The following is an 11,682-nucleotide window of genomic DNA, read 5'->3' as shown; positions in this document are numbered from 1 at the left end:
AATGTTTCAAATATTCATTGGGCATCTAAAGCTTCTAGGAATCGAGTGTGTCTTAGTTAGGGTTTACTGCTGAGAACAGACACCATGACCAAGACAACTCTTATAAGGACAACATTTAATTGGGGCTGGCTTATGGGTTCAAAGGTTCAGTCCATTATCATTAAGGCAGGAGCATGGCATCTGAGAGTGCTACATCTTCATCTGAAGGCTGCTAGTGGAAGAGTAGCTTCCAGGCAGCTAGGATGAAGGTCTTATATCCCATAGTGAAACACCTACTCCAACAGGGCCACAACTTCTAATAATGCCACTCCTTGGACTGAGCATATACAAACCATCACATAGTGTAATAGTTATAAAAGTAAAATGAGCTATCCAGCAGTACTGGCTCTCAGCAAACACACAGATTTGGCTAAGAGCCTAGTTGACCCCCCCCCTTTTCTTTCTTTTCAATAGTGACCCCTCCGGTGAATTACGAAAGGGTGGTCTTTGCTTATGTTGCATGGTGAAATGGCCCAGGTGAAGAAAGGGGAGGTGTGAGGACATGCTGCTCCATCAAATGCCAAAGCCCTAGCTTCTAGCTTATTCCATCTGGAACAGGACGGACTCATTGCTGGTCTGCTGGGGTAAAGTTTGAACCTGTTCCCATTCACTGAATACGGGGAAAGTGGCCAGACAGCTAGGGAAGATGGACACAAGGGCTTGGAGTGTCAGGGACCCCGTGTGAAGGGAGAGAGGTAAGCACAAAAGCTGCTCCTGAGCAGGAGATAAATTTCCTCAAAGATTGTTCCTCCTTTTCTGCTCTGGGCAAAATGCAAAAGGTCATGGTTGTTGTTGTCTCAGAGGGCTCCTGGGCTCCTTGCAGGGCCACTTAGACACTGCTCTGACGTTTACCACAGAAGACCAAAGATCTCCTCTGAGGCCTAGTTTGGGATTTCCATATTGAGAAGGTTTCATTTCTCCCACTATATAAGGCTGCCTGGTGCTTGCTTACTCCTGGTGTTCCTACTTTTCCTTCTCTTGACATCTTCTTTGGAGTCTGTGTTGGGGTAGGGAGCAGGGAGTGGAGCCATTTTAAAATTGATATTACGCTTAGTGACTTCATTTTACACCCTGTTTGTCTGTCTGTCTGTTTGTGTGTGTGTGCGCGCACACACATGTGTGCATGCATGCATATGTGTGTGTTTGTGTGAGTTCATGGAGGTCAGAGGATGACTTGCTAAAGTTGATGCTCTCCTTCCACCATGTTTTGGGTCTCAGAAATGGAATTTATATCAGTGGACTTAGTAATATGTAGCAGGAATGGTGGTGCTGCCTCTATGTAAACACTGGGGGTCCTGCAAAACCATCTCCTGCAGGAGGACCTAATTGAGGGCTGCCTGTGACACCAGCATGAGGCCCCCGGGGAAGAGGCAGTCCAGCATGAAGGACGGGCAGTGCAGGAGCGACCACAACAGGAGTGACTGCTGGAAGGCAAAGTCCTTCTAAATCACTCCAGGGGTGAGCTGGGGGTACCTCCAATGGGGCAGAAATGGAAGGGCTAGTGAGTGAAGGACCATGGACAGTGGCATCAGCGGCAAGCTTGGAGGGTTGGAGCAGTGGTGCCCTCATCCTCATTGCTAAAATCAACCTGTTTGCCCAGAGAATGTGGACAGGGTCAGTAATGGAAAGGTGAGTATTAGCCTGATCCTGGCAGTGTTTGGTATGGGCAGCCAGCACTTTTTCTAGGGAAGAATTCATAAGACTGGAAATGACTGCAAAAGAGGATGGGAATAAAGGACAAGGGAGGGGTAATCCCAGACTGTACTCTGTGCTTGCCAGCAAGGAAGAGCCAGAGGTCAGGGTCCCACATGTTTTCCAGGGATATCCAGGGGGTCAATATAGCAACCTCCTCCCAAAATTGGTCCCAGTCACAAGTCTTAACCTTGAGACCATGAGTAACCAGAAGGGGTTTCAAAGCTCTAATCTGAGGTTCCTTGATGGTGGAGGGGAGAGGACACAAAGGAAACAAACGATGAACAGATATGACAAATATGACAGAAGAGGCGACAAAAATCACAGTGTACTAAGCAGGGTACTCACTCAGGTGTAACTCGAAGGCCTTATGCCTGGACAGTGTACCCCGGATGGAAAAGGCGTTTGGGAGCCGATCCCTGGTACTACCACCTGGGAAAACAGCCCCTATGTCAGGTACCAGGATGAATCCAGACCAAAAGTGAAAATGAGAAAGCAAAGAAGACAGAAAAGATGGTTGCTGCACGCTTGCCGCTGCACGATCACTCAAAGACAAAGAAAAACAAGATGGCTGCTTAATCAAACCGAAACCAAAAGTGAGATTACCAGGACAGACAGAAAAGACAAAGGTGACAGAAATGAGGTCCACGGGCTCACCTTTGACGGACCCAGAACATAAAACACTAAGGGGCCAACTCACCAAAGAAGCATCTGAAGGGACTCAACAGCAGTGGGGATAAGAAGAGCAGATCAGGTCGAACCATGAGCAACGTTTGCAGCAACAGGCACAAATGAGGCCCCAGAAAAGGAGGTTAGCAAGCAGCCACAAAACTACGATGAAGTAGGTCGCGCTGGGAGCCAGATTTTGCCTGTGCCCTGGACAGCTCTCTGCCTGACCTACCTGCCCTTGGGGGTTGGGAGTGCGTTGGCACAGAGTCAATGATACAGACTGCAGGAGCAGGTGAGAAACGTCACAGCAAGCTCATCCGAGCACTGCTGCATGCTCCTTTAATACCCTCCACCCATGCCCCCACTGGTCCCAAGAAAGCATCTCTTCTAAACAGCAGTTCCTTGGTCTCTCAGGCAGTCCTCAATTAGGTCCTCCTGCAGGAATGCTGATGTCCCAGGCAGTCCTCAGTTAGGTCCTCCTGCAGGAGATGCTTTTGTGGCTGCATGGCCCCCAGCGTTTACAGAGGCAGCCCCACGGTTCCTGCTACGTGGAAGGAAGTAGCAAGCCATGGCCGTCACCCTGCACATACCCCAATCTCAGTCTTTCCTTCAGTTAGAAAAGGGGGACCTTAGGCCATGTATATACCTTAGTTTGTAAAGTGCATGCACAAAGCCCTGGGTTCAATCCCCAGTGCTGCACAAATGCAGGTGTGGTCTTATGCAACACATGCCTTAGCCAAAAAAACAAGAGAGCAGCTGGGGACACATAAGACCCTGTCTCAAAAAAAAAAAAAAAAAAAAAAAAAAAAAAAAAAAAAAGAGGAGGAGGAGGAGGAAGATAGATGAATGGAAGTAAATGGCCTTGTTGGAGTGAATTTCTGACTTCCTGTCTAACTGGTTCTCATCCAGCACCGGTTATTTTGCCTTGGTACTTACAGTTGGGAAGAGAGGTTCTCCCATGTTGCTAGCTTCCCTCTTCAATGTCTGAAAATTCTAGGCTGAAAACGGAGCTTAGTTGGTGGAGTGCTTGCCTACTGTGCACAGAACCTTAGATTTGAACCCTAGCACCACAGAAAACCAAGTATGCTGACACAGACCTGTGATCCTGGCGCTTAGCAGGTGGAACCAAGAGTTTCAGAAATGTAAGCTTTCACTACATAGTGAGTTCAAAGCCAGACCAGGCTATACGGAATCCTGTCTTTTATTTTTCTTCTTAATTTATTTTTAACTGGCTTGCTTGAGCACTTGGTTACTGTCTCTCAATCTCCTGTTTTGTTTTTTGTTTTTTGTTTTTTTTTTTGAAGGTCAGGAAAACAACTCAGTTTTGGCTTGGTGAGGCAGAGCATAAGAGACTCCATTTTGGTTTGTCCAGTTGAGCCTACAGTAGGAGGTCAGTCTAGACCTGTGGCCCCTGTATGCTTTCTTTAACACGACTTTGGGAGATAATAAAGAATAGATGGCATGTAAGGGTGGCAACCCCAGTGATGCGGACTGGTCCTCACATGATCATGGTAGCTTGCTTCTTCTCCAAGATCTGCCATGTGAGGATCCAGTGGGTGGTTGACCACTGACAGCCCAGAGGTCATCTTAGACTTCCAACCTCCAAAACAGTGAGAGACGATTTCTGTTATTTATAAGTCACCTGGCTTGTTTTAGTAGCCTGAAATGACTATGATTATCTCACTAGATAACTAGCTCCAAACACCAGCAAATATACCAGATACTACAAAGGAATGACACTGTCCCACCCCTACTCAGTCTAATCTCACCCCGACTTGAGAGAGGAAAAGGGTGAGCCTGTCCTGCTGAGAGAGAGGAACCTAGCAAGTACCAATGACTAGTTCCTCCTTGTTCCCCCTCATCCTGGGGACCTTGGACCCGAAAAGACAAACATCCCACTGCCATTAGAATCACAGGGCAAAGTAACACTGACTTTTCTCCTAGGCAGGGAGAGCCATATGGACATCAGTATTCCAGGCTACAAACAAGCTGGCTGGTTGGCCAAGAGCTCAGGTCTTCCTCTTTCCTGCCTTTCCCATCCTGGCTACTCATCCTGAGGTCTGAGCCACAGGGAACCCTCTCCAATCTGCTGGAACAGAACATCACAAACTGTTCCTGTTGTGGTCTGGGCAGCCAGCTCCCCAGCCTGCTGCTGCTAGAAGGCAACCAGGAAGTAATGAGTCCGCAGTATCTCTCTAACTTGCCAGTCTCCTCTTGGGAGGAGCGTGCCTATTTGGATGGAATCACATCCGAGGCAGGCACTTTAGGGAGTGATTGGGAAAATGGAAGAAGACAGAAGTGCTCAGATGGCCAAATGGGCAAAGGCAGGCCACATTATGCCTTATGCTTTCCCCATTAACCAGCCTTCTGGCTCAGCCAGTTCAGACCCATCTGCCCAGCCTTCTTCCCAGGCCCTACAGAAATACCAGATCTTCCCTTTTCTGTTCCCAGGTCCCACCTGGCCCATGCCCAACATGTATAAACCTCCCAGCTGGAGGGTGGCTTGGCAGAGGGCCATGTGAGCAGGGCACAGGCTGCAACCATAAGTGTGAGATGTTGAGCCTGTGGCCTAGAGCTAAGGGCAGGTGGGTATACTCAGAAACAGAAATGCCACCTGCCCCTGGCTCCCTTCCCTCCTAGGATGTGCTCACCCAGAAAGCAGACGCTGGAGGTGGGAACCCATGCTTGACCTTGGTCTGTACCTTTTTGAGTGGTAGCTTTGTATATTCAGCCACTCTGAAACTAGAAGGGCAGTTCTCAGCACACTTGTCATCCCAGCATGTGGGAGGGAGGCTGCGACAAAGGGAACCCAGGGTTTGAGGACAAACTGGGCTATATAATGAGACACTGTCTTAAGACAGAGAAATAAATAGTAAGGTTTTCTTTTTTCTTTTTTTCTTTTTCTTTTTGTGGAGAGTTGGGAACATAGCTCAGTGGCAGAGCACTTACATGGTCAAGGTCCTGGGTTTAATCTTAAGTACTGGAAGAAGAAGGTAATTAGTAGAGTCATTTGAGAAGGAATGAGTAAGCCAACAAGTACAGATCTCAGTTACTTTTTTCTTGCCTGTCCCTGGGCCTTCCTGGGTCCTGGTTGATGGCTCCCATGGAGATGGAGATACTCCCAGAAGGCAGCTCCACCACATAGGAGCAAATCCCACACAGGAGCAGCCAGAGCTCTGAAAACTCTAGAACTGGTTGGCTGGCCTCATATCTGTGCTGTTCTTCCGTATTCCAAGGGGGAGGTGGACAGAAGGTCAGGTCAGGGAGACATGGGAGTGGGCAGTAGACAGGACAAGGGCTGGTTTCTACTGCTTCATCCCGGAGCCCTAAGGCTCTAGTGGTTTCCCTACCTAGAAGACAGGTATGTTCAAAGGAGGAATCCCTCCTGCTGGAGATCAACGTCAGGAACTTGCTTTTCCTCCCAGCTTCATCCTTGGTGATTTACAGGACTGATTTGGACATAAGAGTTAATGGAAGTAGGTTGCCAGTGTGTGGGCAAATTCATCACTGTCTCCTTGCCTTCCCAGAGCGGATCTGTCTCTCAGGGTAATATATCCTGGAGAGAGTTTCTGAGACCTAAAAAATATAGGCTACCTTGGGAGGACAGGGTTGGGACAGCCTCAGCAGGGATTTTATAAACTTGGGGTCATTACAGATTGCAGTGTAGTTGCAGGAATTGTCTGGAAGGGCATTTCCTTTTGTTTCTTTAATCATGGGGGAGGGGGGCATGGATTATTGACTTCCATGGTGATGAGAAGCTTCAGGCCTCCCTTCCCCCAACCACCAATCCAGCTCTTGCTCTGTAAAATAGCCAGGTCCCCTGGTTCAGTATGGGAGGTGGCAGCAAGGGGGAGCTGTGTGCTGATGCAGTGCTCCAAGGGGTCTTCTGTGTTCACTCCACTGCCTGTGTCCGGCCATCCATCAGCTCTCCTGACCTGTCCCATCACTCGGGAAGGAGCTGTTTGGAAAATACAAAGACCTAGTACTAGAAGCCTAGGGGCAGGTGGGAAGGGGTGGGAAGAGGAGAACTGCCCCTCCAGGCCTGCACAGCTCAGTGGTGTGAGTGCATGGATGTCCAGGTCTGCGTTTAATGCGAGCACACACAGCCACTATAAAATGCTGACTGGTGATGCTGCTGAAGCCTGTTGCAGACGGCTCCAGCCAGTCAGAGGCCTCTCCTAGACATTTAGTGGTTAGAAATGAACAGACCTCTCTATTCCTGATTCTTCATTTAACTTGTTTCTCACCATCTACCTCCTCTCTTTCCCCCTCCCTTCCTAAGCTTGTTGGAGAGAAGAACTTCCCTCCCAGCTGCCAGTGTTTACGGTGTACACATGAATTTAAATGAGATGGAAGAAGGAACTAGGAATGGGGGCGAGTGGTGGATGGCCAGGGGTGGAGGCAGCCCTGTAGATTCCTGTCAGCTCATGGATTCATAGAACTAAAGGATGGGGAATTTAGGGGTCTCTCCTGAGCTTACAGACAAGGAGCTAGAGGCCCTTATGGAAATAGCTATTATCTGCCAAGGGTTAATATGGGCTTGTCCCGCTAGACCCTGGGGAGTTGCTGGGAGCATCAGGATTTCCCTTTCTGGACTCCTCAAGGCCCATGTTCAGAGCCCAGAGGTGACTCAGTGAGTGTCTCAGCTTTGCTCTCTCGAGCTCAGAAAATGAATTTGGTCTTGCTGCATTGGACCATGCTTTTTCTCCTGAAGCTGGTGACACCTCTCTTCAGAGCTCTTGCCTGTGTCTAGTGACCACCCTGCAGGGCCTGAAGTGTGACAGCTTAAGTGATAGCTAGCCTCCTGTCAGGTCCATATGTCCTAGGGAAGTCTAGCTGGTTCAGGTTCGGGTGGGGTCTTCCTAGTTGGCAGGACTTCCTGCAGTGGCAGAATCTGGACACTGCAGCTAGAATCCTTTTCCCCTCACCTCTAGTTGCCTTCAGTGAGGCTAAACAGCAGGGGGTGCTCCTGAGTCACAGAGAGAGAGAGAGAGAGAGAGAGAGAGAGAGAGAGAGAGAGAGAGAGAGAGAGAGAGAGAAGAGAGGGAAGAGAGGGGGAATTCTGTGCTGTCTCATCTTAGGTTGGCTTGGGAAATGTTGCCTGTCAACATGAAGGTGAGCAGGACAGACTGTTCAATACTAGAAGCAATCCACTGGCAGACAGAGACAGAAACTTGACAGAAAACTGGCTTTTCCAACTTGTGTGGGACTCCATGGGAAGCTAACCTCTGTGTTGCTGACAGTTAGTGAAGCAGGTCTCTGGGGAATATCATGGCCTGCCAAGACTGGTTCCCACCTAGTTTGGCACCATGTAACTTCTGGCCCTTTGCCAGTCCTCAGTAGCTGACCGCAGGCCTCCTTAGGGGAGAATATCTCAATTTTCTTCAGAGATGTTTCCAGGTTAATCTGTGTTGTGACGGCCCACGTGCTACGCACTAGGCTCTTAGTCATGTGGGGTGGGATGAGGCTACCTCTCCCAGATCTGACGCAGTCCCGGACCGGACCGTACTCGGAGTATCTAGAGGCAGAGGGAACTGCGCTGAGGCTCAGGCGGCTAGGCAGGTCTGTGGGTGTGGCACATTCCTGACCTAGAGCGAGCTGGGCAGCAGCTGTAGTGAGTGGAAGACTAGAGTGGGGGAGGGGTGCTTCCCAACCACACCCTCGTGCCCCAGCCAGTGTTTTTCCAGTTGTCTTTTTCTGGTTTTCTTCTCACCCCCCACCCCCAATACAAAAAAACAAAACACCTGACCCCCAAGAATACCTCCTTCCCAATAAAGGGGCCTGTGTGGTGTGCTGTTGACTCATAGGCCTAGCGAGGGTGGATTGCCCAGCCTAAAAGAAAAGCCTGGTCCCTTGGCTTTTAGCACCCCCAAGCTGTCTTTGTGGAAAGGATTGGGATGGGGTGCACAGCCATAGAGTTGGAAAGAACAGGACCTCTGTTGCTCACAGAGTCGAAGGTCAAAGTTTGGCTCCCTCCCTCCAAACGAGGTCAGGAGTTCTCCCTAGAGTATGACTTTGTAGGAAATCAAAGACCTTTCAGGAATGTCCCTCAGGGCCACAAGGTTTGCCTAGGGGTAGGAGTGCCTCCACTTTCTTCAAACGCTGAGTGTCATGATGTTCATGTTCAAGTGCCCAGTCCCACCGAGGTACTAACTCCAGGGTAGTAGGGGGTGAGGATTAATCCTCTCTGGAGAAACATAAATCCCATAAGCCCACTGGCCTGTAGCCTTTTCCTTAAGTGTCAGGTCTTTGAGTCAAGGCATTTTTTTCATGAGATTTTATCTGAATTCCTCCAGGTGCACTCTGACCTATCCTTTATCGTATGGTATACACTGAAGACCCTGAGACACTCACTTGTGCCATTGGTCAGAATATCAGACTAGGGGAAGGCTGCAAAGGAAGGGGTAAAGTCTAATACCACCCCACCCCCACCCCCACCCCCACCCCCACAGACAGGGATTCTCTGTGTAGTTTTAGCTGTCCTGGAACTCCCTCTGCAGACCAGGCTGGCCTCGAACTCAGAGATGCTGCTGGTGTCTATTGCCTCTTTGATGGTAGGTTTGAAGCACAGAGCTTCAAACAGAAGGTTCACAGAAGTCTATCCTTGGGAAAGACCAAGGATGAGCCAGGCTGCATTGACTCCAAAGCCCAAGTTCAGTCAGACTCGTGAGTTGAGCCATGACACACCCAGCACTCAGGAGGCAGAGCAAAGGGGATCAGAAAATCAGAGTTGTCCTTAGCCACATAGTGAGTTCTTGCTTGAGTTATATGAGACTATTCAATAAATAAAAGACAAAACAGACAATTCCTGAGTGTGACTGTGCCTGGAGAAGTACTGATATTTCAGGGAGAAATATACTGCAGTTTGGGGAGCAGGCTGCCTCGCTCACTGATGTCTAAACAGGACCTAGAAAAACCAGGGAGTTCAAGGTCAGCCTGGGCTACAGAATGAGACCATACAGCCTACACAATACTGGTACTTGAGAGGCTGAGGCAGGGGTTTGAGGTTAACCTGGACTACAGAACAAGAACCTGTCTCAAAAACAAAAAAACATAAAGAGAGGCAGTCAATGAATTTGTTCATTCCCTTGTAGCTCTTTTCCTAGTCTGACCCTTTCTATATAGAGAAAAGCCCTTTTTCCATCTTAAATGGTCATTTAAACCCTTTTCCTACTGGGTTCTAAGCACTAGATGGCCATTGGCCTGTTGGGAAGCCTCAGGCTTGGAGAAATGACAGAGTACAGAAACAAAAGCTCATATCTGGTCTAGAAGTGAGTTGTAATTCACAGGTAGTACCTTGCTAAATACTGGCCCCCAAGGCCTGGTTGCCCCCAGAATCTGTAAGTAGAGCAAAGTGATACTATGTAACCTCGTCCCCCAAGTTATTCCTGATTGGTGAATAAAGATACCTACAGCCTACAGCCTATAGCTAGGTAGAAGAGATAAAGGGGGAGGAAGTTCCCAGGCTTGGTTAGGGTCCAGGCAGGAGACTGGGAGGAAAGAGAGAATGAGAGAGAGAGAGAGAGAGAGAGAGAGAGAGAGAGAGAGAGAGAGAGAGAGAGAGAGGAGGGGAGGGGGAGAGGAGGAGAGGAGGAGAGGAGGAGAGAAGGAGAGGAGAAGAAGAGAAAAGAGAGAAGAGAGAAGAGAGAAGAAGAGAACAAGATGTGGGGCAGGAATCATGAAAGCCATGGGCTGGCCAATTGGAGTAAGAGCTGCCCAGATGGAACACGGCAAGTTATAACTCAGGGTTACTGATGGGAAGCAAAATATAATAGCTTAGAGGGAAGATACTGTCCAAGCTCTAGTGCTATAAAAGGTTATTATAAATATAAAGAGTGTGTCTTTTATCTGGGAACTGAGTGATCAAAGACGGGGTAGAAACCCTGATCTGAGATTTAAGAATTTACTACAACACTACCATCCCACTTTAGCTTCAGACGTTAGTCAGTCTGTGTCTCTCTGTCTCTCCTCCCCTCCTCATTCCCCCACCCCCGCTGCTGTGTGTGTTTTGGGGGTGAGGGGGTACAGAATAAACTCAGTGCCTCACACTCTACCACTGTGCTGTGCGCAGCCCCAAAGTCTCCCTTACTGCTTAGGCACTAGATATTTGGGCCAATTGATGACGACCCTCTAGTATATAATTGGATTTGTTCTGTTCTGCTCTGTTTCTTTTTTTTTTTAAAGTAGGGTCTCATGTAGCCCAGGCTGGCCTGAAATTTACTATGTTACTGAAGATGACTTAGAACTCCCAGTCCTTCTGCCTTGCTGTTGACTGCTGGAATTATAAGTATGAGCCATCATGTCCAGCTTGTTTTGAAACAGTGTGGTGGTTTGGATAAGTATGTCTCCCATAGGCTCATATGGTTAAATACTTGGCCCCCAGTTGGTAGAACTGTTTAGGAAGTTTAGTATGTTACAGCTCAGATGGAAAGGTATCCTGGCAGTCAGGAGCCAAGGAATGCCACAAAGTCACACCTCACAATAAACCTCACTCTAGAGATTTATTGGGAGGGAAGAACCCAGGAGGTCAGTGCTGCCTCTGCTCAGGTGAGAAGCCGCAGAGAATTGAGCAGAAGACAGGTTTTGTATAGGGTCTCTTGGGGTGGAGCTTTCCAAGGTTGGGATTGGTAGGATTTCAAATCCAGAGTTTGGGCTTTTTACACTGTAGAGTGGGTGCTTGGTCTAGCTGTTAGAGCAGTTAGAGTGTTCTGTGGGTAGAACCTTGCAGTTGAAGGTCCTCAGGGGAGGAACCTGGCCACCCTTATGCCTTGAGGGGCTTATATTAGGAGGCGTGGCTTTGTTGAAGGAAGTGTGTCACTGGGGGGTGGGCTTTGAGATTTCAAAAGCCCAAGCCATTCCCAGTTAGCTCTCTCTGCCTTGTGTTTCTGGATCAAATCTCAGCTACTGCCACAGTGCCATGCCTTCTGCTGCCATAATCCCCACCAGGATAGGCACAACTCTGACCCTCTAAAACTGTAAGCCCTAAATAAACTGTTTCTTCTATAAGTTGCCTTGGCCGTGGTGTCTCTTCATGGCAATAGAACACCAAGACAGAAAGGACCTTACTGTGTAACAGGCTAGCCTAAGGTTCACAGCCATCCTTTCTCCCTCCCCAGTAGTTCAAGGATTACGGTGCACCAGCAAACACAGCAGGGAGTTGAGGGATGCAGGGCTGGCTCCTCTTCATTGAGGCTAAGGTTATAATTATGATTTTCCATGGAATCTGCAAGCTACAATTGAATCAGTTCTAACCATGATTCTGATTTTACAGATGAATAAGCA

The sequence above is a fragment of the Arvicanthis niloticus genome, chromosome 14 (genome assembly GCF_011762505.2).
Source record: "Arvicanthis niloticus isolate mArvNil1 chromosome 14, mArvNil1.pat.X, whole genome shotgun sequence".
NCBI lineage: Eukaryota > Metazoa > Chordata > Mammalia > Rodentia > Muridae > Arvicanthis > Arvicanthis niloticus.
Note: the sequence above shows the minus strand (reverse complement) of the source record.